Consider the following 15,073-nt stretch of genomic DNA (forward strand, 5'->3'; position numbering starts at 1 on the left):
TTTCATTATACTAATGTTCAACAATTACTAAGAAATTTAAATTTATAACCACTGCATTAAGATTTTAAAAAGCATTCTACTTTTCTTATTTTAAAATTTATTTACATATGTTTTTATCACAAGCCAAAAGTATATAAAGAAAACAGACCTCTATTAATATAATTTTCATTTAAAGTAAGAAACAAACTACATTTGAAAATTTGTACTTTTTAAGCTTTCACCAGTTTGAAATATCTTGCCAACACACTGAATTTCAAAATACTGGTCACGGCCAGGAATAGAATTGAGCAATAGCAAGCATTTGGGACTATGAAATGTGAACACAGGTAGTCCAGACCTGGAACGTAAGGGGTCCATCACATAATTAATTTGTTACAAATTTCATACACATCACAAGTGGCATAATAAATATTTAATAATATGTTGATTCCTGCAAAGTTGTATACAGAACTTGGTTACAGACATACGTTTATCAGTTCAAAACGTGACATAACACATTAGAGAAACATTCTAGCTAAAGTCAAGGTGACTAAATAAATGCATTAGATGACATTGTCATTTAATCTTCAGAGATAACACAATTAGAAAGAAAAAGATACAAAATATAAAACTTGTAGACAAGATAAAACTATTCCCATTTGTTGTAGTCTTTGAAATTTCAATAGAATTAACTGAAACACTTATAAACGGTAAGATAATTCAATAACATATACTATTGATATGAGATAACTCAACGGTATGTAAGACATTATACATTTTACAAGATAACTTTTAAATTATGTACCAATATTCTTTTAATTATCTCTCTTAATTTCAGAACTGAGTAAAGCAAGCATAGTGACCACTATATGTATTTCTGCTGAACAGAGTGAACTGACATATTAAGTATTTCACATTCAAATGATAAATCTGATGCAAATATAAGTTATAAAAGATTGTTCTTCTATATTACCCTTCTCTAATGAAAGCTATAAGGTTTCAGAGCTAGAACACATCTTACCTAAAGGTCATTTGATCCATTCATTTTTCTCTCCATGTAGTGAGTCCATTCCCAGATGACAACTGATTTCCTTAACCCTGCAGCTAATTACAGTGGAGCTAGACTTAGAATTCATGCTTCCCAAGTTACAGTCTGGAACCATCTGTCAGGATTGGTCAAGACTAACCATAATAAATCAACATTATTTTAAATCAAATGGTGACAAATGTAGCATGAACTTGTATAAAAAACTTTATGTGTGTATGTGTGTTTACCCCAAAACCAAATTGATACTATACGGAAAAACAACCGTGTCTTATCCAAAACAGTTACATGAGTACAGAGGAAAAATGCATATGTAGTATTTAATATCAAATAGACTTATGTGAATACTGCTTTAGCATTTATCATTGGAATGACCTTGTGAAAAGTACATGGCCTCTCATCTCAGATTCTGTAACTTATGCAACAGAAAAAGTAACAAAGAAAAATCTAACCTCATAAAATGACTCTGGGTTAAAACACAACTAAACAATGAGTACGCAGATTATGCTAATAAAATGTCTATTACACAGTACTCAAAATAGTATTAATCAGATTATTGCCAAAAATTGTGGTTCCAAGTTGAACTCTGATGCACAAGACTGGAAAAGTGACTTTTTTTACACCATAATTAAAATAATCATCTTGCTTCCTAGTCTTAGTACAATTTTATTATTTCCATACAAATAATAACTGACATATTTTAAGGATTACTATAACATGAAATATATAAATGTTTTCTATTTGTATATCCAATTTGTTTTTATTCTATGTGTTTTCTGTTTATTAACCGACAAGTATATCTATTATGTAGCAGATTGCTAGAATATGAGGAAATAGTGGTGAGCAACAGCATATCTTTGTCTTCAGTAATCTTAAAATTCCAAAAGGAAGAAAAAGGCAATAAACCATTAGTTGGTAATTTCATATTTTGAGGCAGTGGGAAAACAGGATGAGGAAATAGAATGGCCGCATAGTTTTTACTAGGCAGGATAATCAGGAAGTCCAATCTATGAAACACATGATCTGAGACCTAAATGATAATTATGCAATAATCTGTGAGGAGAGCCTCCAGGCAGCAGGAACAAGGTATAAAACCCTACGGAATGAGCTTAGGTCAGGATAATGGTATGAAATAAAATGAGGGGTATTATTACACATGACAGTACTAGTTATTTAACTTACAGTGAGAAATCATTGAAGGGTTTAAGAACTTAAGCAATATGATTTGAGTTTGAGTTTTAAGTTTACTGCAATTGAGGTGTAGAGAAAGAAGGGGAGAGGTCAGGTAAAAATACAAATTATGGGAATAAGGAAGTGAGCTATTAGAACAGATCGAAAATGATGGTGATTTGAAGTACTGTAGAAGTAGGAATGGAAGAATTATGATATCCTTTAGAATTAGGGCAGGTAAACAGATCAATGTGGGGAATAAACAGAGGAGACTAATTAACACTGATTCCTCCAGCTTCTGAGTCCAAAGCAAAGGAATTGAGTCAGTAAAGACTCAGAGAAGAAAATTATGAGACTGGGGAAGGATCAAGGCATCAAGAATTCTCTTTTGGCAAGGAAGTGTGAACTGATCTTTGGTTATCACCAGAAATGTGAAGAAACATTTGAATATACGAATTCAATTTTAGGGGAAGAGTTCATCAATGACATTACAAATCTGAAAGTCCCTAATACATACATATTGTGAGACTACACTCAATCATCTACAGACATATGTAAGAGGGCCCAAAAGATCAAGACAGGAAAAAAAAAACTCAGAGGGTGCACAAGTCAGAGAAACCAGGAAAAGAAAAAGGAAATGGTCAAGACTGTCAAATGATGCTGAGAGGTCAAGTACGATTCAGACAGAGGCATATATATTGAGTCTGACAAGAAAGAGATTATAAATGATATTAACAAGAGCCATTTCAGTGGAGTAACAGGAACACAATTCTGGCTGAAATAGTTAAAAGACAGTGTAGAAGCAATTTTACAGTGTACCTTTTATTTTAGGAACATGATGGCAATAACTAGAGTTACAACTGCCATCTTTGATCCATAATAAAAGGAATCAAAATATAATAAAATCACTCTAATATTCTTGAGTTGCTGATAATACTAACTCTGAGCTCTTTGACAGTGATATATTTTATATGCCTCATATGTAATCAAGTTTTTCTTTCAGCACAAAAATATACTTCCTGCCCCAAACAATAAATATCCTGATCTTGCAGCTTCAGATTGAATAAAACACACACAAAAAAAGAATTGCATCAATGATCTATATAAAGAGTAAGTTAACTGCATGTACTCTAACAAAATATTTTTCAGCATCTAATTTTAGTTTTCAGAATCTTAGTTATGCTGAAAATGACCATATAGAGCTGACTATATGTATGAAAGGAAAATTCCTACACACAGCAGAGTTCTATGAATACTTTTGAAAATAATGTGCTCAAACATTGCCGAATATCTGCAATCATGGATAAATAAAAGAATCCAAATCTTTTCCCACCTTCAATTTAGTGTTCTGCAGGTTATTTCTATTCACTGTAATTATAAAATATTTATTTCTCATAAACATGTTTGGAGGAAAATAAAAAATGGAGATGAGCAAGTGGAGGTCTTGAAAACAGATGACTGTTCTGAAATATTGCTGAAGTCATACCACTGGGGCAACAGAAAAGGAAGGAATGTGGACAAGCCTAGTGTCTCAAACAGGAAACATGAAGACACGTTTGTCAAGGCAGTCATTAAACGGCCAAAGAGATATTTCTCACATATTTATTCGAAAGCTGTATAATTCATTGAATAAAACAAACTAAACAAAGCCTAGATTTTCCAGTAGAACATTTCAATAGTGTAATATAATGAATAATAGTTTATGATGCAAACTTAAGTTCAACACATATAAGAGTTTGTCTTTTTTAAATTAACTTCAATATAAAATATAGCTTTATATTTTCCTCAGTCTATTTTCTAATACTTACCTAACAAGTTTAAAATATGGTAATATCTAATGCATACAATAAGTAAAATAAAAAATTAAAAGGCTTAGTGTTCTATGTTAATTTACTGTTTTAATTAAACAGGTTTATGGTAATATCCCATATACCTATAATGCTTGTTACTTTTCACATTCTTTTTTATATTTCATTGTGGTACAAAGTACAGAGTTAGTGATTAGAAAAGTACTTGTTTAAACAGTTTGACGAACTAAACTACAGTCCTATAAAGTATTCTTACAAAACTGCCTCAAAACTGTGTTGTGTTAAGCAGTAGTAATGTTGAAAGTGGGAAAATTCTTACACAAATTAGAACAACATAATCAGCAAACTTATATTACCATAAAAATTTTGTGAATGCTAAGATTTTTGCTGTCTGTGGTGAAGAAGTAACTGGTTAACCAACATTTTTGGAGATTTGCTCATTTTGAGCCTAAATTTATAGAAGCATAATGGTACCACAGTGGCATTTTAGGAGAGACAGACAGACAGGGAGACAGAGATAAAAGACAGACAGAGAGAGAGAGAGAGAGAGAAAGAGACAGACAGACAGAGAGACAGAGAGACAGAGAGAGAGAGACTGTGTACATGCATTTGCAATTGTTGGGGCTTATTTAACCACGTTAAAACTATATCTTGGGTTCATTTACGTAGTTTTCATGCCTACAGACACTTGACAGACATCAAGAGGACAGGAGAGTATACTGACAGAGACACTATAGCATTCCCAGTTATTATGGACTCTGTGATATGCAAGATGTGCAGAAATTTGTTAAACAAAGTCAAGAAGAAAAACTAGAAAAAAAGCAGTACAGTATATGAGCAGTAACTTTTGTTTTGTGATGCTGAGACAGAATATCAGATGGGGTAATTCAGGAAAAAAAAGAAATGTGCATCTTACAGTTACAGACTCTAGGTAGTCGAAGCTTCAAGGGAGCCACACCTGGCAAGGTTCTTCCATGCTGTGATGTAGCACGGCAAATGTAGAAAGGCAAGACACAAAAGAAGACAGCAAGAGGAGAACACACTGATTTTTGTAACAAGTTCCTCCAAGACAGCCACTCTTAGGATAACGTTAATCTCACTAACATGGGCTCTACCCTCACAACTTCATCACCTCTGTCAGGTTCCCCCACTTTCCATGCAGTGCAATTTGAATTAGGGACTCAAGACAAAAACTTGTGGAACATGTTCATCCCACAACCGTGGCAGTCTCTGAGAAGTTGGGACTTTGTTTTCCTTATCTATTTTTCTGTACTTTCCAAACAACATATTATGAACATGTATTACCTGCAAATGAGAAAAATAATTCATGAATAAATGTAGCTCCTAATCTTTTACTCAGATTCTTACTGAGCAAACCATAGATAAGGAACGATATGAAAAAAGTAAAAATTAGAACAAATTAATGTATTTTTATAGAACGTTTATGCTAAATACAATTTATGTTTTATTTACAAATTGCTATGGTATATCGATAAAAATTATTTAAGGGCGTATTTTAGAACACTAACCACAGTTTACTAAAACTTTGTTTTCATTGTTGGAAAAGCCTTTATAAAGCTAAATTCAAGCTTCCAGATTCCCAAAGCAAGGGAAATGTTTCTGACATAACTAAACTTTCACAGTCCTAATGTTAAAGTGGACTAAGCAGTATATGTATTGTTCTTATCTTCTATAAATATTTATATAACAAAATTTGAAGCAGTCCTAAATCGTAAGGTTTAAATTTGTGTATGAACCAAAAGTCTACATTTTTTCAAATGGTAATTTTTATGATGTTACCAACTAGCTATTAGGAAAGTAGTTACCACCACAAATCTAGACAGAGGATTTGTTTTTGAGAATTTAAATTAGAAAATTGTCATCTATTAATGTAGGACTATTTCACTTACATATTATTATTGTATTTTAAGAGTTTCATGAAAATTTACATGTGAACATGTGACTAACACAAAATCTTACCATCATTTTCTCTATCAAATATATCACAATTTCTTAAAGCCATTTGTGATGATGGTTAAACTTGTCAAAAGCTTTTTTAATAAAATATTGCTCTTTACTTTAATATATGAAAGATACACTTTCAAGAAGGAAAACACTGATGTTATCTTGGTTATAAGCCTGCTGCTGAAATGATTTAGATAGTTTTCTTTCCCACACAGTATCAGCATAAGGGCTTTCTTTTCAAACAATGAATTATAGCTGATGTTTTAAAGTTATTCTATCCATATCTCTCAGTCCAGAAAAATGAGAAAACATAAATATTTATTCTATATAAACAAAAAAGACACCAATGCAGATAAAAATGATCCACTATGGAGTAGTGAGTAACTGCTATAGTGTATTGCTATAAGAACAGTAAAGGGCAACAAGAATTTCTACTGGTTTTAACTCTGAGGCTAAGGTTACCAAGAAAATAGAAAATCTGTAATTTTATGCATTTAGGGTACTATGTGCTTGTGGTTCATGATATTCACTGATAATACACTTAACATTTGTCTATCACACACTTTAGAGGAAACTCTAAAACTATTTGCTTTAACAGAGAATCATCCATAGAATTAAAGTAAACCAAAAATAATCTTAAGTCCCAATGTAAAAACAATAGTCACTAAGGTTAATTATTTACTTTATATTGCTATTTTTGATATTTAGATATTCATACTATGTCCACTGAAAATTTCCAAGTAAATAATTCTTATAGTCTGATAATTTGAGGAACAACTGCTAGTAGGCTTTCCTTTCTTTCATGAAGTAGTATTTTTTAGTTTTGGCAGACATGATAGCTTAGTTACTTTGCTTTGGCTCAGACAAAATACCTAGCATACCTTGTTAAAAGGGGGAAAGGTTTATTTTAGCTCAGTTTGTAGAAATTTCAGTCCATAGCCAGCTGGCTCTGAGGCAGGGTAGCACGGCAGTGGGAAGCAGAGCAACACCAAGGCAGAGAGAAAATACGCTTCCTTCACAAGCTTCGCCTCCTAACATCACAGCCCTCTAAACCTGTGAGTGGACTGATCCAGTACCGCACACTCATGACCCAGGATCACGCCTGTGATCTAACTGCCTCTCAAAACCCCACCTATGAGTGCACAAGGCTTTGGGGGGCATCTAGATACAAGGCACAGCACATGGCAAGGAACAGGAAGTATCAAGAAAGAATAAAAACATTATGTCATATAATAAACTCACATAAGTATTAAAAACTTGTAGGTGCTAAAAAGAAATTCAAACTAGGTTTTAAAAATGAAAAGAAAAATACTAACGGTCACTTAGATGTCCCACCGATGATCCAAAAAACTACTTTTATAGAATAAAATCTGTACATCCCAGGGGACTACCCATCAAAGTTCTTTTAATAAAACTTAAGACTATAACGCAAGGAAAATTTCAAAGTAATTTATTTTATATCAAAACAATGAAAAACATTAAAATCTTCTTCATACATCAAACAATAAGCTCAATAAGCACAATCCTAGAAGTGACATACTATTTGGGAATTCTGTGCCATTATAACTAGTTTCTCATCACTTATTATGGGTCTTCAGATACTTCATCCATAACCCTTTTGAACTCCAGATTTCTCTATTCTATAGCTATTTTTAAGGCAAGATCTAAGAGAATTTGACTGCCAATTGATGAACTCATTTCTAGATTTACTGCACAATTGTAATTATTCTAAATGAATGAGAATCTATTCTGTCCCTGAGGAGGAAATAAAGATTCCAAAAAGGCAAGGGAATTTGCCACAGTGGCTCTCCTACTAAGTGATACTCTAATCTAGGTTTGTTTTGCCTACAAGTTGCATACTCCACAGACATCTTTCACATCATTTTAATTTTAAAGAAGATGTTAAAAATTGGCTAATTTACAGATAATGAACACAAAGACCATTGTATTCTTGATATTTACATGAGAATACAAATCTTTCAAAGATGCTTCTCAAGAATGTAACATTTTTTAATGTCTATAAGTAGCTGGCAACAATTTTAAGTACTAGCAGCATCTGTAATCTACTGCCCTTTTAAGGGCACCCACTTTTTTTTTATCATAAATGTAGAAATTTTCATTTTTTTTACTTAAACATCTTTTAAATCATATTTTTTGAACTTCTTCACTAGAATTGATAGTTTTTAAATTTATAATAATTTGTTATTAAACAATAAAAGATATTACAGGACTTGAAAATGCTACAAAAATTTTGCAATGTATACTGAATACTTTACCCTACATGTATACTTGCTTGTGTGTCTGCACTCATACCTAAACACCTAACAAAGAACATAAAACCTATCTTTAATAATATCACCAGGACATACTACTGTAGCCAGCACACATTAATCTTGACAAAATGCAGGTTTAATGACTTGTGAATGTTTGTTTCAAAGGGAAAATAAAGTAGAAAAAATAAAATGAGATACATGACACACAGTAAGCTTCATTTCAGTGTGTATGTACAGTAAGGTTGTAAAAGACGCTCTGGAGGTATGTAGAATTGTGTATAGAACTGTGACTAAAGATGTATACAGAAATGTGCACCAGGGTATGAGAAAATTAACTTGCAGAGCTATGTACAATGAGTTACAGTGATATGTGCTGAGGTTCCAGCAGGGGTACATAAGGATGGTATACAGGAATGTGCAGTGAGTTACAGAGGAACATGCATTTCTTACTGTTGAGTACCAGTCAAAGCTCTTTGAAAGTTACTGCTCCAAACAATAAGGCTAATTAATTGGCTGAGCATTTTCACTTCCTTAACAGGACTCCTGAAGACAATGTCTTCAAAGCAAAATAAGCACGAAAGAAAATACAATTAAAAATACACTTTTCCTACACCTTATCCTAATACTCAGAGTACTTGTTTCTCACAATGTTTTTCTTTAGATACTGTGCTGGGACTGGAAAAAGTTATACTCAAGGTATTTTATAAGTTAAAATCTTGTTTGTTCTAACAGTGTAATAGAATATGGAGTACACAATAAAATATTACTTGATATTGCTATATTTTATTGTTAAATATTTGCTTGCTTAATTCAACTGGTTAAGTAGTTTACTTACATAATTCTATAATATCTGTAATTTAAATTTTAGTAGTAACAACAGGTCCTTAGTTTTTTAACTTATTCTCATAACTACTTCATGCAATAAATTTGCTTAAAATTGAAGAACTTTGTCTTACTTTTTGAACCCACAATGGTGCCTGATTAGACAAATTACTCTCTAGAGTTATATGAGTAAGGAAAATGTACACAGGAAGCAGAAGAATGTTGGAAAGAATATATCATTTGAAAGATCTCAAACAATAATATATAGAACATATTACAAAGTGACTGCTGTTGTAATTTAAGACTAATGATGTTTTTTTTTTATCTCTCAATTTATATAATCTCTCCATCCCATAGTCACAAAGTGATAATATCTTATTGGGTATTTGTAATTACAGTTGCCCCTTGACGTACATTCCAGTAAGTCTATTATAAAATAAAAATATTTTAGGTCAAAAATGTTCTCACTATATCTGTCTACGGAACAGCAATGCTCAGGCGCACAGCAGAGCACCATTACCCTACTACAACTGTGCTGCTATCTTGGAGATACCAGCTGTGTACTACCTCTCTGTCCAGCAACTAGAGTAGTGTACAGCTATATACTCTTTTAGAGGAAGAACAAACTTCAAAATTTCTACAGTTCTCACACTGCCATAAGATATAAAAATCATAAAATGAATAATCATATGTTAGGATTATTTATTCTAGTATTTACAGGTTATCATCCCAATAGAAAGAGGAAACATTATAACTGATGCTTATAACACATGAATTTAGTATTTACTTAATAGTATAACTACCATATGCACAGTACAAAATTGGCTTTACTTAAAAATAATTTTAGTGTTTATTATATAACTTCAAGAGAAAAAAAGATAAAAATTATTTATGCCAGTGTTTCTTCCATTATCATTTCCCAGAGTTGTTTTTAGAAATATTTCTAATTGCCCCCCATAAAATTTAGTGCCATACATAATGTACTGATCTATATACTACATGCATAACTATATTTTATAAATATAAAAGTATAAAACTTAACTACATTGGGCCAGGGATATAGCTCAGTGGCACAGTGCCTGTTTGGTAAATGCAAGTCCTAAGTATGATTTCCAGTACCAATCAGTGAATAAACAAATAAATAACCACTTTCACTTTATAAAAGAATGCCAATAACTAAATATAGTTGTAAGGTGTATTAATATTTAAGTATATACTCAAAATTATACTTATAAGTAATTTCTAAAAATTCTATAGATTCTAATACATCAAATTATCAACTCAAAATACCATAAAAATAACAAGGCAAAAAAAATAGCTTAAAACCCACTCAAAGCTAATATATTTTGAACAATATAACTGAAAAAGCAAGGGCTATAAAACCATTTTAAACAAACTCTAACTTTTGGTTGATAAGAGAATAACTACTAAGATTTTGTGCAGGGTTTTGTCACACAAAGCACTGAAGATCAAGTATAAACAAGATGTGAAAGGCGGTGAATGGTAGAAAACAGGCAGGTAAAAGCTACTACTGAAACAATTTTAAGGTCAGGAGAATGATCTATTTGCCAATGCTTTTGACAGTAACCTTAGCACCTGTGTATTTTCCATCCATTCAATGTCAGCAGTAACGGTCATATACTCAAGAAAATTTGAGAGAAATTATAAATTAAGATAAGATATTGTTCAAAGAGGCTTTAGCTCTAAAGTGCTAACGAATTTAATTTTCTTTTTCTCTGTAAGCATCAGTGTTTGTCCTCATCTAGAATACATGACATATGTTATATGATATCAAACTCTTAAAAGACAGACACAGAAAACAGTTCCAACAGTGGCTAGGCTTTGAATGACTTTATTATCTTTATACGCTGTTATTCTCCAAATTTCCTCTAATAAGCATGTACTGTTTTATAATCTTTAAAGTTATAAAAGTATTATGATTGTTTATCATAGATATTATATTTAGCCACAATTTTTTAGCTTTGTGCCTAACCAAATAGCAAGACAGATTTTACTTAAGAAACCACAACATCCTCAGCCCCGTTTCAGATTGTACATTTACATACATTTGTTTTATTCTTGTTTTGGTGCAAAGATATTCAAAATACTTCCAGGGTACTCAGTGCAACACATACAGTTAAGAATGACCAATACACTACTGAAATTTTTGACACCTTCTAGGATGTTACAAGGATAGAATATCACAGGAGACATGCTCATCTTCCACTCTTTTTCTTTTAAGGTTAAAAAGTAGAAACTATGCCAATGATAAAACACAAAAAAGGAAAATGTGATCTAACTTTATTTATGACTGTTGAGATAATTTCTGAAAATCTATACTCATTCACAGTACCGAATACCAGTGCAATCTGTGGGGTATAATGATTAAATATCCAAGAATAGAGATAAAAAATAGCACGCAAGGGTAAAAAGCCTAACACTAATTTTTCAGCTCAAATAAGAATGAGGAGCTCTAAATCCTCTGTTTTATCCTGAAAAGGGTTACTTGTAATTAAAATGCTGACAGACCAGGACGACTCAGCAGCAGTACAGCCAGCAAAGTACGTAATAAACTTGGCACTGGGAAGTCAGGATGGCTGCTACATGTCTCTAGCCTTATACTGACCTTAACATGATGCAAAGTGAAGGCAAAATGCAAACAGCACCAATTTGATATAGAAAAACAAGAAGTTAATTCTGAAGCAAGAAAAAATTTAAACCATTAATAATGCTACCTATGTAAAACAATGTTACTAGTTATATTTTCTGCCATTCCTCCCTTTGCTCATCCCTCCCTACAGTCGCTCTTTCTTTCTCTTTACCTTGCACTCTCCTCTCTCCCTACTTTCCTCCTCTCCTTCACCTTGTTTTTTAACACCAGTGGACTCTAACAAGATGCATCTGCATATATCATAAGTTAATCCTTTTTCAGTTTTAATACATCATCCTTTACCTTGGTTAACCAGCTATGTAAGCTATAAATTAGCTTTAAACAAGCTCTGAATCAGGCTAGAACTGGTTTTCAAATTAAAGAGCCTTCAGTATATTACAAGGCACTGTCATTTTATTACCCCAATCAATTCTGTGTGGCCAGAGGTGGAAGGAAAATGAATGCTGTCTTCATTTGCAATGGGTTTATCTCTCATGGCAGGCTCTGGAAACAAACCAGCAGTGAAAGGAAAGCTACAGTTGCATTTAACATTGCTAATGCAGGAAATTATAATTCCTAAACAAAGTTGGTGTTTAATAGAAAACAAAAGACAGTTCTTTTCTATGAAAAGTACACAAAATTAATAGAGTTAAATTTAAAATAAAGAGTATCCCCATAAGTACACCAACATGTTAAAATAACTCTAAATGATATTCAAATAAAGAAAAATAAAAAAACACAATGGATGTATTGTTATTCTGAGCACTTCAAAAATATTTTAAAACCTTTATAAATAAATGTATATTTATGTTTATTTTTAACTTAATAAAAGCAATTCCACTAATTGTGGAAATGTCCAACTAAGTAGAACTTGGGTACTGCTCAGGCCTACCAGCATAACTAGGTTCTAAAAATAGAAGAATAGTCTGCCAGAAGGTTAATATGCATGCATCACTTATTACTGTCTCCTTTTCAAGATGAGTAAACTGGGGTCCAGGGGGAGTAAGTCACTTGCCTGGTTAGTTTTTTAAACAATCCAAGTCATATCTGCTTGACTGAAGAGTAAGTGACCAGAGTACAGGAACACTGAGCAAGCACATGCAGAGACTGATTTATCAGGAAACACTTTTAAAGAAGCTGAGGGAGACTAATGACAGAAAGAGTAAAATCCAGCTGAGAGATCCCAGAAAGGTCTGTAGGGTGAAGACAGAGATGAATATATTGTCGCTGGCCAAGAAAGCAGCACACTGACCTGCGGTACTCACACAGCACACCTGTGATAATGCTTCCAGACTTCTGCAGAGTTTAAAAGACAACATGCTGATCACTGTGCATCCTTGTGTAGTAAGAGTTTACTCATGCTTTCTGAAAATGGCACTTTAGCACTAATCTTGCTTTTAAACACAGAACCAATTTAATGTGAATAATACTGTAATTTCTGATATACTGAACTAATAAATGGGTGTAACTCTAGTTACCTTGAAGTTATTTCTCACAATCTCATTTTCCATATTTTCTTAATTTTTTTTTATTTTAAAGAGATTAAGACAAGAGGACATAACAAAGCAGATCAGATCAGAACAATGCAGGTAACACAGCATTTTAGCACGAGACAACCCGTAATTAACAGTAACTACCATAATGTCTCTTTCTTTGAAATAGTTGAGTATAGTTCATATACGATGTATCAAACATAACAAAACAGTATAAAACCATTCAAGAGAATGAAAGTATTACAGGGCTTTCAGAACCAAGCAGCAGAGAATGAACAATGGCTACTATACTATCTCACATTCCATAGAAAATTTGTTTATACTATCACACATAATAATATCCAATAAGATATAACAGGATAAAACCAAAGGAAATAGAAAAACAAAAGCATAGTAGGACTTCAGAGTAAGATGATATTAAATCAGCACTGGTTATTATGACATATTTTCTTTAACATAGCTGTTATACTATCACAGATAAATTCAAACAAACTGGGATAAAACCATTCCAACTAATGAATGCAGGCATTACAAGGCTTTAGAGCAATGTAATAGGGGATCATGATTATCATAAACTCTTATGTACTCTTACCATTTCTTACACTAGGGAGAATACATGGTATTTATACATGTGAGTTTGATTTACTTTGCTTATGAGTATGGTCTCAAGTTGCATCCAATTACTTTATAAATATCTCAACATGATCCTTCTTTATAGCTGAGTAGTACTCCACTGTATAAAAATACAACTTTTTTATCGATTCCTCAGTTGACAAACACTTAGGTTGTTTCCAAGAGCTGGCTATTACAAACAAATTGCGGTGCTATAAACAAGGGTGCACAGATAGCACTGTGGTACGATGCTTTCAGTTCTTCTGGGAATATGCCTAGAAGTGGAATCACTGGGTCAAGTGGGACTTCCAATTCCGGCTATTTGAGAAATCTCCAGACTGACCTCCACAAAGGCTGCACCAGTCTGCACACCCACCAACAGGGCAGGAGAGTTCCCTTTCCCCTACAGCCTCTCCAGTATTTGTTGTTGGTAGTTTTTTGATCCTGGCCATTCTTTCTGGAGTAAGAGGAAACTCAGTGTGGTTTAATCTTCATTTCTCTAATGACTAATGATGATGAACATTTTTTCATGTATTTATTTGCCATTTGTATTTCTTCATCTGAGAACTATGTATTCATCTCAGATGCCCATTTTTGGATTGGGTCTTTGAATTTCGGAGGTCTGATTTGTTTATAATTCTTTATATGTTTTAGACGGAAGTCCTTTGTATGAGGGATGGTTCACTAAGATTTTTTCCCAGTTTGTGGATTTTCTTTTCACTATGCTGGAGATTTCTCTTGACATGTAGCAACTTTTTAATAGGAGGCGATCCCAGTTATTGATTCTGGGAAGTATTTCCCGTGCAATTTGATTCCTGTTCATGAATTCTCTACCTACCCCTATGTCTTCAAGGTTTTTACCCAATTTGTCTTCTAATCGATTTAGTGTTTCTGTTTTAATATTCAGATCTTTGATCCATTTAGATTTTAATTTAGTGCATAGTGATAGGCATGAATCTAGTTTCAGTTTTCGGCATGTGGAGAGCTAGTTTTTCCAGCACCATTTATTAAAGAGACTGTTGCTCTTCCAGTGGACATGTCTGGCCCCTTTCTCAAAGATAAGGTGGTTGAGTGCATTTGTAGTTGTGGTTGCATCTTCTAATGTATTCTATTGATCTTCAGCTCTGTTTTGATTTCAGTACCATGTTGATGTTATTACAGTTGCTTTGTAGTATAACTTCAAGTCAGGGATTGTGATTCCTCCTGCCTTGCCTTTGCTGCTTAGAATTGCCTTTGCTATTCTAGTTCTCTTCTGA

At 32.9% G+C, this 15,073-nt stretch overlaps 1 protein-coding gene across 7 annotated transcripts in view; it reads right to left on the reverse strand.

Annotated features, from left to right (window-relative positions):
* The window catches only part of Phf14 (PHD finger protein 14), a 284,212-nt gene that overhangs the window by 104,505 nt on the left and 164,634 nt on the right, over positions 1 to 15,073 (reverse strand). Inside the window, exon 18 of one of the 7 annotated variants that reach the window (XR_010045215.1) lies at positions 1,001 to 1,083. The exons of 5 other annotated variants lie outside the window; for them this stretch is intronic. The gene's annotated coding sequence lies outside the window, so the exon portion shown is untranslated. Of the gene's footprint in view, positions 1 to 1,000; positions 1,084 to 11,129; positions 13,009 to 15,073 lie in introns of those variants that run through there. One more of the 7 variants, XR_010045212.1, reaches the window with a different exon arrangement.

This window comes from Cavia porcellus, unplaced genomic scaffold (genome assembly GCF_034190915.1).
Source record: "Cavia porcellus strain 051 isolate PalLab524CR breed Dunkin Hartley unplaced genomic scaffold, mCavPor4.1 scaffold_2, whole genome shotgun sequence".
In the NCBI taxonomy this organism is placed as follows: domain Eukaryota; kingdom Metazoa; phylum Chordata; class Mammalia; order Rodentia; family Caviidae; genus Cavia; species Cavia porcellus.